At 37.8% G+C, this 8,138-nt stretch overlaps 1 long non-coding RNA gene across 1 annotated transcript; it reads left to right on the top strand.

The window, feature by feature from the left end:
* Positions 1-3,678: 3,678 nt before the first annotated feature.
* Positions 3,679-7,039, top strand: LOC306877077. Its single transcript, XR_013784868.1, has 3 exons — positions 3,679-3,833; positions 6,705-6,776; positions 6,986-7,039. It is a non-coding gene; the product is annotated as an uncharacterized lncRNA (long non-coding RNA).
* Positions 7,040-8,138: the final 1,099 nt, after the last annotated feature.

The following is an 8,138-nucleotide window of genomic DNA, read 5'->3' as shown; positions in this document are numbered from 1 at the left end:
ACAAACATATATGATCTTGTTAGAATTCAAAGCAAGTCTTGACCCTATTGACCTTTAATTGAGACAAAATATCTGAGACATTTTTTTAAATTGTTTTATTTAGTTCCACTGAAGAAAGTCAGGTTTATGAGGGTGAGAGAATGCAAAAAACTAAATTTTTGTGTGAATTAACCCTTAAAGATTTTAAATTAATCTTAAAAACATTTGGTAGTAAAATTGCAATGAAGTGTTTCTCTCTTCACTTTTAATAGCGGTCCACTCCTGTGCCTAAAAAAAACAAGGTATATTTAGGATTTAGAACCATTTTGAAAGACATTATAAATGTCTTTCCTGTTTTTGTTTTTTTTTTTGTTTTGTTCAGTTTGATGCATCCTTGCTGAATAAAATAATTAATTTATTTTTTTTAAAAACCCTAAAAAACCTTTCTGACCCAAACTTTTAAATGGTGTATTATACTCACCACTATATACTCAGTCGCTCTTCTAACTTGTCTGCAGCTAGCAGTGTACTTGCTTACATTGTTCTCTCTCTCTGTCTCAGGAAGAGTCTCAGAGTTTGTTACTATCAAAACCGTACCGTATCACTATTCTCTGTAGCGTTATTTTGGACTCTGGTCCCTCAGCAGAATCAGGTGGAACTATGATGTCACTTTGTAGACGAAAACCCGGAAGCGAGTTAGCATTTTAGCACTTCCGGTTCCATCATCCCAGAGTTTTTTTAATGTGATTTTGGTTAAATCCCTTAAATAAGGTCCGTGGTTCACACAGGCTCAAGATACTTTCACGTTTTATTCTACGACATAAAACACACCAGTTACACCCCACTCGTGATTTTTAAAACAGTTATGTTTCATAAAAAAGACGGTTGCTAACAAGTTGCTAAATGGGACTACAGGCGCTGTCATTTAACGTCATCACGCCTAACAGTATATTAATTTACAGTATTTTCCAGTTGTAGTATAATTTGTAATTCAATTAATTGTAGAATAACCAATAACCCGCATTTTATATTATTGTTCGACAATGTTTTGTTGTTGTTTGCCCCGAAATGCGACACGTGTCTTCTAGGGATGTGCGGTATACCGGTACTGGAAACATATCGGTATATATTATATTTCAAACGGTACGATATCATAATTTTGCTCAGTTCGGTATTTGATACGCTGCTGTTGCGAAGTGCACCTGTAGGTGGCACCGTGGCAGTGCTTCCCAAATGACTGTGCACCAGAACAACGCGATGGATCAGACTCTATTAACACGCCTGAAATTAATAAGAGAACAGTAGAAGTGAAATATGGCATTACTCTGCATACAAAGGTGAACGAACTGACTTTACTGCACCTATATGCAAGCGTTGCTATAAATCGTGTTGCCACAAGAGGCAACACATCAAACCTTTTTAAGCATTAGTCTCTTGCTCATCCTGATCTTTTCAGAGAATTAAGAGATCGACAGGTGAGTGCATCATTCATAAATTCAGATTTAATTTGAACTTTTATTTACAACTGATGAACGCACATACAGATGTGATACAGTAAGCTCAAATGTGCATGTGAGACACGCTGAAATCTGAGAGAGAGACAAATAATTACGTGATTTTGAATATTAATTAGTTAGAATAACACTTCACAATAAAGCAACATTTGTTGCATTAATTGCGTTACTTCAGTTGTATATTTGTTTTCAAACTCAGTCAAAATGTAACCTATGTTCCTGGTATGTTTTTTTCTGACATTTTGTTTGCACTGAAAAGATAAGAAGATTGTATTATATAGGCTTTTTTTTTTCCTTCAACATCAAAATGTAACCTATGTTCCCTGTAGGTTTTTTGTTACAGTTTGATACTAAGGTATTAAGATAAGAATCAGTTTTTATTATTATATTATTTTTTTTAATAAAATCAATTCACTTATCTTTTGAGGCTGGTTATTTGTCACCTATGGTGTCGATTTAGTAAGTTCTGGTATGGAGCCATCCCTAGTGTCTTCGGAGGGAACATGCTCGAGTTTATCGCTTACTGATGCGGAGACTCTGGTTTGCATCGTAAGGTAAACTCATATTAAGATTATTACATGTAAACACCACATTTGCCGGCTTTACGTGGTGAAAGTGAAACTTTAAGGATGCATAGTGTTTAAAGCCACGTTAAAATCAAATGTTTACGGCCACATGAAGCTGTTAGAAAGCATATAGATTGAGGATTTCCTAGAAGCAAGGATAAAATTAGCTACATTTTGTATAACTACATAACAAAATGAGAGCTGAAATGTGGTACTTTGTTCACTAAAATAAGTTTAATCTATCACATAACTCGCTCACTCTGCTGTTATTTAATAGATTAAATGCACTAGAATTTTATTGAATAGTACGTAGAGACACGTTTTCAATTAAAATATTCATATTCATTTATTGACTTTTAACGCACCTTATTTTAAAATAAACAGAAATACGTTTCTTATGTCCTTTAGTTAAGATTTTCATTTATTCACTATACTATTTATTACTAATGTTTCATTTGAGTTTTAGTTTGGCTCTATGTTTGTATTTATTACAATTTATATGAAACGGTTCATGTAGCATGGATTAAAATTCAGATAGCCTACGTCACGTTAAAAATAAGTTTGAGAAAGTTGTCGGGAGCGCGCTGGTGGTGACGTTCGTTTATAAGTTTAGCTTTTTAGTTCTGGCGCTTTTATTTCAAAATTCGTCAAAGTTATATTATTTTGTGAAGATTATCTTGAGGCGTAAAAATTTGTAATTAAATCTATTAAAACACACACACTTTATCTCTGCGTTTCAGAGGACAGTCTAAAATATTATTCTACCTCGCCTGGGTCTGTGACAGCCCCTGAACATAAGGAAACACCATCCACAAAAGAAACTTCTCCACCTCCCAGAGCTCCAACCACTGAGCCTCTCTCACCAGGTACCATTTACTCTATGTCTGACTGACCCCCATAAAGAAGGCTTGATGTAAGGGAGGGGGATCACTTAGAAATAGGCTAGCCTACGCATAATATGGAGAATTTCTTGTAAATATTAATATGCATTTCTATAGTCCTGACTGATTTTAAAATGTAATTTTGCCAGCCCCTGAAATGGGTTGTATTAATATTACCTGAGCGGTTGAAGAATACACTACAGCGCTCTTTATCAATTTTTTGTATGTTGAATTAAAATATTTATTTCTAAAGCTACTTATATTTTTTTGTAAAGCTACTTTTTTGTAATGTCTATTCAGTGTTTTTTTCTAAATGAACAATGATAACTATTTTCTTTAATAATAACTACCTTTAATCGGCACATGATGTGCATGTTAATTAGTTAAGCTCACTAATTAGAGATTAATTTGATTAATTAATCAGCACATTATGTAATTAATTCGATTTTTAAAAATTAATCTCTTGATAGCCCGATTTAAAATATAAAAAAATACTCCATATGGTCACTGTATAATTCGCTCCCTGTCTATGCCTACCCTGGACTATTTCACCTGTGATCCCTCAGGTCAGGCCGGGTCACCTCAGCATTCAAGCCCCACTGTAGACGTTCCAGCAGTGTTAATATCCTCAGTACACACACTCTTAGCATCTCGCTTCAAATCTGAGCAGCTACCAGTAGCTCCTCCTCCGACAGGAGTTTCTTCATCACCAGGTCGTCCCGCTGCAGCAGATGCTTCTGATGTGGGTACCACAGTGAAATCTGAGCCCAGTGCCATCATATTTTGGACCAGATGTAATGAGGCCGGGTGGACTAAAGAAATCTTCTCAGAGCTTGTGTCTCAGCTGAGCAGTCTAGGAGAAAGAATGCAGTCACAGAAAGCCAGCCACCAAGGTGAGAACAGCCTTGATTCAGTACGGTTTTGTGAAATATTCTGGGTTCAATACAAGTTGAAGGCGAAGTTGCTTCTGCGCTACTATTGTCACATAGTGGAATTATAAAAATAAGTTTTTAAACAACCTCAAACCCTTACAATTATTCATATCATAGCAACATATCCAAAGTTCTGTCATGAAACTCTAGATGACGCATAATGACATCATTATCTTTTTGCATCAGCAGCCAATGAGCTCGCTGCTCAACATTCAAATACTTGGCTAGTGTTTGCTGTAGCAGTTGCAGTGCGTTTCAGCAACCCTCCACCTTCCCCAACTCCACCTGTATAGATCTGCTATGTCTGTGGATGTATCTCCTGTAGCAAATACATTGTCATGTACATTACCATGCTGAGAGACTGGTCCTGGCCTACCTGAAGGACATCACTTCAGGTAGGCCCTTGCTGGATCCTCTTCAGTTTGCCTATAGAGCAAACAGGTCTGTGGATGACGCTGTCAATATGGGACTGCATTACATCCTGCAACACCTCGACAAACCTGGGAATTATGCAAGGATCTTATTTGTGGACTTCAGCTCGGCCTTCAATACCATCATACCTGACCTTCTCTCAGACAAACTGAGACAGCTCTCTGTGCCCTCCTCCATCTGTCAGTGGATCACCAGCTTCCTGACAGACAGGCAGCAGCTAGTGAGGCTGGGCAAACTCACATCCAGGACTCTCACCATCAGCACTGGCGCCCCTCAGGGTTGCGTTCTCTCCCCACTGCTCTTCTCCCTCTACACGAATGACTGCACATCAAAGGACCCCTCTGTCAAGCTCCTGAAGTTTGCGGACGACACTACAGTCATAGGCCTCATCAAGGATGGTGACGAGTCTGCTTACAGACAGGAAGTTGAGCAGCTGGCTGTCTGGTGCAGTCTTAACAACCTGGAGCTGAACACGCTCAAAACTGTGGAGATGATAGTGGACTTCAGGAGAAACCCCCCTGCTCTCCCCCCACTCACCATCATGAACAGCACTGTGACTTCAGTAGAGTCATTCAGATTCCTGGGCACCACCATCTCCCAGGACCTGAAGTGGGACAATCACATTGACTCTATTGCGAAAAAGGCCCAGCAGAGGCTGTATTTCCTCCGCCAGCTAAGGAAGTTCAACCTGCCTCAGGAGCTGCTGAAACAGTTCTACTCTGCAATCATCGAGTCTGTCCTATGTTCTTCTATAACTGTTTGGTTTGGTTCAGCTACCAAAACAGACATCAGAAGACTACAACGGACAGTTAGGACTGCTGAGAGAATTATCGGTGCCCCTCTGCCCAGCCTCCAAGAACTTTACACCTCCAGAGTGAGGAAAAGGGCTAAGAAAGTCACTCTGGACCCCTCACACCCAGCTCACTCTCTCTTTGTACTGTTGCCCTCTGGCCGGCGCTACAGATCACTGAGCACCAGAACAGCCAGACACAAGAACAGTTTTTTCCCCCAGGCCGTATCCCACCTGAACAACACATAACACACCCCGGTACTGTACATCTGTAAATAACCCATCAAACCTTCATCTGCACATAGGACACATGCACATTCACAGTTCTGTCTATGGTCATGTCTCTTTTCTGTATATTTTTATTTTTATTACTATTGTTATTCTTAATTATTGTATATTCTCTTCATTAGTGTTCTTTATCACCTTAATTATATGTTGTCTGCACTATGTTTGTACTTTCTGTACTGGAAGCTTATAACACCAAGACAAATTCCTTGTGTGTGCAAACACACTTGGCAATAAAGCTCTTTCTGATTCTGATTCTGATTCTGATTCTAAACTCTCAGAGAGTTGTCATGACTGAACTTATTTTATCTGGGACTTGACTTCAGGAAGTTCAGCGCCTCGATTGAAACCCAAACACTGAATCAAATTCCTCCATCTTGTAAAAGCATTACCAATGTTTACCCTCCTCTTACCACGGGCCTGTACCATGAATCCGGATTAGCTGGCTAGCCTGGCAAGGCATGTGATTGGTTGTTGCCGCTGATGTCACACATTCATGTGCACACGCTCCACAAACTGAGTTGACAAATAAAGTTGATGATGAGCATCATGGTACCAGCAAACCCAGATTGGAGTGGTTTGGTTTTGTCAATTCAAAACTAATCCTGTAACCCTGAGTTTGTTCAGCCACCATCATGGTACAGGCCCCTGGTTGTCTATTTATTTGTATTTAGGATAGTCTTTTTAAATTTTGGCTTGCTGGTAACAAACCAATCTATATTTATTTTCCCATGTAACGTGTCAGCGATGGTCCCACACACTGGCAATAAAGCCTCTTGCTTTGTCTGCTAAAGTAGCTACAGTCCAAACTCTTGCTAGGCTGACCTGGAAAGACACTGACGAATTTGAGTGGACCACACTAAATGTTTTTTGGTGCCTGGGAGGCTCACTGTCGACTTTTTTTGGGAGATAAACCCATGAATGGAATACTAGTAATAGTCAATGAACAATAAAATGGGTTGAGAGAAGATATTTTAACCAAAAATATGATAAACTTCACCTTTAAGCTCAGTCGACAGCAATTGTGGCATAATCTTGCTATCAAAAACATTCATTTTGACTTGTCCCTTCTTTAAAAACAATCTGAGTTGCAGTGAATAACTTAAGATGGAAGTGACAGAGGCCAATCCACAAACGTTAAAATACTGTTTCTCATAACTGTGATATTTCACTGATCTGTAGTCATTATACTGTTATATTGTCACAAACACTATCAGCTGATCTTAACTCGTATTGAACCTGAAATATCCCTGTATGTTCTTTAACCCTCAATAAAATGCTGGGTTTTTGTTTATACAACTGAAAGGCTATGAAATATTCCACAGACTATGATGTTGCTCTCAGAGTATTGGGGGCATCTGGACGGCTGCCTTGCATTATTACTCAGCTGGAACAAGGTACAGTAGTTGATTGTAACCACCTACATCTAAAGCGTTACGTTATTTCAACCCTTTAACAGTAAGTTTTGAATTTATATACTTATCATTTGAATGGATAAATTTGTACATTTTTGTGTCTTGTAATGAATCACATTAGAAAGTAGAATTTTTATGGGTACTTAAATGGCAGTGTTTCATGAGAATGACTTTGTTCTTTGTGTTTCCAGACCTGGAGAAACAGGAACAGGATTTGCAGAGGAAAAAAGCAGCACTGAGGGATGTCAAAGCTGTACTAGATGTTTAATATAAACAATCTAACAGAATTAAGATGTTTTATGATTTTTAGCAAGGAATTTGTTCAATGTTTAGTTTTTAAGTCCAGAACATTTCTGCAGTTTGCATATGTCTTTTTTTTTAAATGGGGTTTTTACATTATGTAAGTGACAGAAATATCATCAGAAAGAAATTATTCTCCTTGGTGATTTGAACTGGAATTGGTTGACAGATGTGTCAAAGGATTTTAAAGATTATTGTAATTCTGTAAATTTAACTCAAGTAATAAATGCTCCCACCCATCCAAACGTAAAGGACTCAAAAAAGTCCACATTAATAGATTTGATCTTAACTAATTACCCAGATAAATGCACACAAATAGGTATTTTTTTCAAATGATATAAGTGACCATTGTGCTGTTGGTATGATTAGAAATTGCAAATTTTAAAAGGCAGTGCCACGAATTGTGGAGAAAAGGTATTTTAAATCATTCGATCAGCAAGCTTTTATCCATGATATTTTTCAGTTTGATTGGAAAAAGGTCTGTTTAATTCCTGATGTTGAATTGGTGTGGTCATATTTTAAGGATTCATTCATGGGTATTTTAAATAAACATGCACCTTTGAGAAAGTTCAAAGTAAAGGGGAGGAATAATCCCTGGTTTTCTGATGCATTATCCACTCTCTTGCATGAACGGGATTTGGCCTGGGCAAAGGCAAGGAAATCTGGGCAAGAAAATGATTGGGTTAATTTCAGATATTTAAGAAATAAATGTACCACACAAATACGTAAAGCTAAGTCACAGTTCTACCTTGATGAGACAACGAGAAATTTAAAAACCCAGCTAAATTTTGGAAAATTATTAATTCCATTTAAATAGTACAAAACTCTTCATTTTCAGCTCTTTCTAAACTTGTAAATGTTAATGATGTGCAAATTACTGATAAAAAAGATATAGTTGATTTCTTTAATAATCACTTTGCTTCTGCCGGACTCCTTTTTAAGTCATAGCTAGAACATCTTTCATCTCCAGGGTTATTTCACCACAATGCTTGGGGCTCGAACCTCTTTACTTTTGAGCCAATCTCAAGGGAGAAGGTCTTATTC

Source organism: Barbus barbus (assembly GCF_936440315.1).
Source record: "Barbus barbus genome assembly, chromosome: 11".
Taxonomy (NCBI): Eukaryota; Metazoa; Chordata; class Actinopteri; order Cypriniformes; family Cyprinidae; genus Barbus; species Barbus barbus.
This window is presented reverse-complemented; position numbering and strand designations above follow the sequence as displayed.